A 6,000-nucleotide genomic window follows, 5' to 3' on the forward strand; every position below is an offset into this window, starting at 1 on the left:
TTTTCAAAAATATTAGAAAAATTATTTGTACAAAGACTTGATAACTTTATTGATAAGCATAACTTATTAAGTGACCACCAGTATGGATTTCGAGCTAAGCGGTCTACCTCACTAGCGGTAATGGAACTAGTACAGAATATCTCAACTGCAATAGACAAAACAGAATATACAGTGGGAGTATTTATAGATCTCAAAAAAGCGTTTGATACCATTGATCATGGTTTACTTATGAAGAATCTAGAAAGATATGGCATTAAAGGGGTAACATACTCCTGGTTGAGAAGCTGCCTTGAGAACAGATACCAATATGTTCAAGTAAATAATTCTGATTCAGAACTTAGGAAGGTCACCTGTGGGGTTCCGCAAGGCTCGGTGCTGGGTCCAAAGCTCTTTGTACTCTATATAAATGATGAAGGTGTCAAAATTCTTACATTTTGTTATATTTGCTGATAACACAAATTTATTTTGCTCAGGGAAAAACTTGAAGCAACTTCTGGATACAGTTGAAGGGTAATTGGATACCCTAAAGAAGTGTTTTGATACTAATAAATTGTCATTAAATCTAAATAAAACAAAATTCATTGTGTTTGGAAATCGTAAAATCAATTCTGAAGCAACTCTTAAGATTAATGATGTAGAAATTGAAAGAGTGTGAAAACAAATTCTTGGGATTGATAATAGACCATAAACTCTGTTGGAAACCTCACATAAATCATATCAAATCAAAACTGTCTAAATCCATTGCAATACTGCACAAAACTAAGGACATCTTGAATTATAACTCACTATTTATTCTATACTGTTCTATAAAGCTGTGACCAACACTGAGAAATTAATGACAATTATGAACCGTCTTTGTTTTGTTTATCTGTTTCCGTTTTATGCTGTTGTTTCTTTATTAGATTTGTTTTTTATTATTATTTATTTATTTATTTTTTATTTTATTTTATTGTTTTATTATATTATTTATTATTTTATGTATTTGTTTTGTTTCACAGCTATTTTGGGTAGAGCAAGGATAATGCTTTGTTAAGTATTAAAGGTACTGTTTGTAAGATTCAGAAAATGCTTGTTATTAGTGACACCTGTGGCCGTTAAGGTAACTGCAGTCAGCATCCTGTTGCTCGTGCTCGCGCATGTGCCCGCACTCCGTAGGCGCGAGCGAGCATCCTGTGTATCGGCCAAAACAGTGACCATATGAACGTGATGGACCGGCAGGAAGCAGTTTCTTTTTTTTTTTTTTACTTGCATTCAAATGTCAGTCACATTTGCTGATCGCCATGGTGGCACAGTGAAAAAAGGACGACCTGAAATTCAAGCTGTCAGTTGTCAAATTTGCTGAACAAAACTCAGGAGAAGCAGCAGCAAGACATTTCTCCGTTGATCTTTTCTAAGGTAGACTACCGTTATTTTGATACGGGGCTCTCCCTCTCTCTCTCTGTGCTTTAGAACGTAACCGCTGTGAAACAATCAGAAAATAACGTTTTATTTCTCTGATTCACCGGCTTTCTCGCTACTACCGCTCCCTCTCTTCATTCACTTTCTAGCTCGCTCGACCATCTCTCTCTCTCTCTAGCTCGCTTGACCATCTCTCTCTCTCACTAGCTCGCTCTACCATCTCTCTCTCTCTCTCTCTCTCTCTCTCTCTCTCTCTCTCTCGGGCTGTTAATTGAAGTTATATGTAGGTTAAGTATGTTTTCAGTGCTGTGTTTTTGTGAGGAGGAACTGTGACTATGTGTGAACTTTGTCGGGTGATAACGTTACATTGGCTGTATTTATAACATTATAGGTCGGCGTTAGCTGGCTAGTCAGTTTTCATATGTGAAAACAGCAATAGTTTCACCGTGAGGCTCAGCAATGTCGCTATCTGTTATCTGCAATAACGCTAACTGTTAATGAACTACACAGAATATGTAACGTTATATGTATTCATCATTTCCTGAATGACTGTAGTTCACCTTGCTGTGTCATTACAGCTTACCATTGTTTATTTCACCGTTACTGTAAATCAGCATTGTAGTTCACTGTACAAACGCCAGATCCATGCAGCGTAGCTAAGTTACAGCTAGCTGGCTAAACTTAGCATAGCTTTGTTTACAGTTAGATAACGTTATTTGGCCGCCGCTGTCGCACACGAGAGAAGTTTGCCTTCAGGGCTTTCTGCCAGAAAGCCTTTCTGACAGAAATCCACAGTTATGGTTTAGGTAGGGGTTAGGGTTACCCTAAGGCTTTCTACCAGAAAGCCCTGAAGGCAAACTTGTCCCGTGTGCGCCGCTGCCTTGCATCGCTCTTGGCTAGTAGAAGGCAATCGTTATACACCTTTGCTTTGTAACGTTACATCATTTATTGTTGGCTAAAATCAACACTATTTGTCATAATAGCTACATAAATTAGTATCATGGATCACGTTAGCTGGTGAAGTGATTTAGCAAGCGAGCCAACTAACATATCCACTCAGAAAGTATTACGTTACGAGCAAGCAAGCTATAGAAGTAGTGAAGCTGAAGAGACTAGCCACGGGAGCGCGCATAACGTCACATCTGTTGGAATCTCCCAGAAAAAACGGGCCGAGTCCTTCACACAGAATGTTGCTTTACACACTGTTACAGGCAACGGAGAAAGTCGGCTGAGGTCTCATTTTTTAAGTTACGTTACAACCCGTTCACACATTGGCAATAAAAAACGATTTATACATGTAAAAAGTTTGTAAAAGTTACATATAGGACCTTTAAGGGTAGGCACAATAAGCTTAGGCTTCAGCCTACACCTTTTTTTTTTTCCGTCAGAAAATATAATTGTTGTCCCCCACCAAAGGGGGGACTATGGATCGGTCTCCGTCCGTTTGTTTGTTTGTTCGTTTGTTTGTTTGTTAGTCACACTGTAACATTGACTTTGTGCCGCTTTGTGACAATGCATGGGGACTCAGTGGTAAAGCAATACAGTTAAAGTTATCAAAGTTATTTTCTAACTTCATCTAAGGAGTTTTTCCTTGCTACTGTGCTGATGCCTGTTTAGTACTGTGCTAATGCTCTTTGGGGATCAAGACTGGGTCTGTATTTATTTTGTTGTTTATTATTCTGTTATTTCATTCCTATGTTTATGTTCAAGCACTTTGTGACATCTTGACGTTAAAAGGGCTTTATAAAATAAACTTGATTGATGTATGTGATACGCTGCTGTATTTATTGTGTTATTAGTTATTGTACAGTTGTTGGACTGTTGTACTGTTATTGCCCTCATCACTGCACCACTGCGCTGTCAGTGTTGACTACTTATATTATATTACCACTTACCTACTGTGCAATACCATATATCACTTATCATTTAGCATTTATATTATTCATAACACTCACGCTCCTGGTGTTGTACATGTATGTTATATTGTATATTTTACACTGTAAAAGAAAACTTACTCTTTCAATTAAAAAAGTTAGTGTCCGTGCTGCCTTAAAATTGTGAGTTGACTGAAGTAGTACTGAATAGTTAGGTCAGAGATCATTAGTTAGTTCTAATGTAGAAAAGCTAACTGAGTGAACTTAAGACAATAAATTCAATCAACAAATGTCTAGTCATGCTGATTCGTGTTTCCAAGTTGAATGCATTAACTGATGAACTGAAATCCAGTGTTATTTATTTTTTCACAAGGTTTGCTAGGTTTAAGTTTAAGTTTAGTGATGTTACGTTTGCGAACGATCCGATTCTTTTCAACGGCTCTTTGGCACGAACGAAGGGAACCGAGTCGTAGATGAGAGCCGTTCTTTTTATCGTTGTGCCCAAATTCATTCAAACCAGAAGAAGGAAGAGTTTCTGGAGAGTTAAACTGAATGCAATGCATCCTGGGAAGTCTGCTAATAAACTAACAGTGTTGAGTTTAGTGAATGCTTTATAAGGCGTTCTTTCAACTCAGAATTTGAAGTCACAAGATGCGAACTCATGATTTTAAGTCATGAAGCTCATAACTAGCACTTTTAAGTTGAAATTGACACATCTATATACATTGTGTTAATGCATAAAAATGAGTTGATCTCTGGCACTGTTCTTATATTTTGCCAATGTTTTGTTTTTTTTATTTAATACCTGCACAGTATTTATGTATTGTATTGTTGTTCGTTTGTTAAAACCTGACCAGGGACTACAGATGAAAATTAGCTCCTTAGCTAACTCTGGCACATTTACACTGATGTGAAAACTGAACTGAAATGTTGATTAATGTGCATTGTCCCTGTTAAATAAATAAATGAAATTAGATAAGATGATATGAATGCCGTAGTGGTTTTAAGAAATGTAGTCCAGGTCTCTAGCAGGTTCACATACTGCAGCAGCTCCACTACAGATGAAAGTCTGTCCTCTAAATTCATTTTTTCCTTTTATCAGCTATCAGAAATGACAAAATGATCTGGCAGTTGGCTTTTTTAAATTTTCTTGGTAAATTTTACATTAAGATTTTAGGTATTTGGCTGACCTCCTTAACCAGAGTGACTTACAGTAGAGTACAATAGTAGAATCATCTTGAATTCTTAGATCTGCAACATTACCAGCAACTGATAGCACAGCACTGGTGATTGACATATTAAGATGCATGTAACAGTTTATATTGAATAGGACCATAACCACCATATAAGCTATATATATGGTATATATATGGTGGTTATGGTCCTATTCAATACAAACGGTTCAGTGATAGTAGTTAGAAAGTGAGAAATAAGAACAGAAGAATAGTTTTGAGTTTTATTTGTCTTCATTATTGGTAAACAGGATTCTGCAAAATATTTCCCAAAAGCAAGTTGTTTTATCCTAAACATATGTAACTAACTACACAGTAAAAAACAGTATTATGGCTGTATTTAGCATCTATGACAGTAACTCATGAACACTTTAATTACTCCACTTGAATCAAACTAAGGTTTTGAATAGAGGCACATTCTCCTGAGCTGACCTGCTTTGAGTAACCATGAGCAAAAAACATGAAGCTAAGTGGCTGTATATGAAACAGTTTTTTACATATATACAGATTGATGTACATCCCCCCCACACCTCACCCCCCGACCTCCACACCCTTACTTTCCACCGCGCAGTCACATGAGCCCCGCCTCACTGGATTCCTAAATTGTACAAATTTAGGGTGCATTACTTTTCAGAGCTGTGACTGTGAATTTGATTTGATATCGGCCTGTTTTTTGTTTTTTCAACCTGACTGGACTTCACACCAGGTCTTCCTGCTCCTCTGTGGCTTCTGTCTGAGCTGCAGTGAGGTTCTCATACTCAGGATCAGAGTCTGACTGATGGGGAGAGAAGACAGACAAGATGAGACAGGAAAATGTCCAGTCCTCTTCCTCTTTAGGTCTCTCTCTCTCTCTCAATTCAATTCAATTCAATTCAGTATGCTTTATTGGCATGAATGTCAGGTGAGCAATATTGCCAAAGCGTCAAGGATAATACAATTATAAAATAATTATTACAATTAAATACAACAATGAGATAGGAAAAAAAAAATATATATATATATATATATATATATACATACATACACACATACACATATATATATACATACATACATATACACATACATATACAATTCATTAAATTAAATAAATAGATAAAAACAAGAAGATGGCAGAAAATAGTAAACATGTTTTGTATTTGTGCATTTGCGTGTGTGTGTGTGTGTGTGTGTGTGTGTGTGTGTGTGTGTGTATCATAGGTCTACTGTATATAAAAGCAATTAATGTTTGTCTAGGATCAATAAAGAAACAATTAACAGCAATATATTAATAATAATAATAAAAATAAATAAATAAATAAATAAAAAAAAAATAAAAAACAAGAAGTGGAGAAGTAAAATCAAAAGGCAGAGTGTGAGCTGTGAGGAGACTGACTCCAGCTGTCATGTGTTGTTGTGTTTCTGTCTCTCAGGCTGTGACATGCTCTGATATATCTTGCTGCTTCTATGGCGCTGACACTATTTTCTCCAAGTAGATATTGCATTTTAGTTTGGTC

This window comes from Centroberyx affinis, unplaced genomic scaffold (genome assembly GCF_046629955.1).
Source record: "Centroberyx affinis isolate AG114_WGS23_722 - 3 ecotype Tasmania unplaced genomic scaffold, CSIRO-AGI_Caff_v1 ptg001847l_1, whole genome shotgun sequence".
In the NCBI taxonomy this organism is placed as follows: Eukaryota; Metazoa; Chordata; class Actinopteri; order Beryciformes; family Berycidae; genus Centroberyx; species Centroberyx affinis.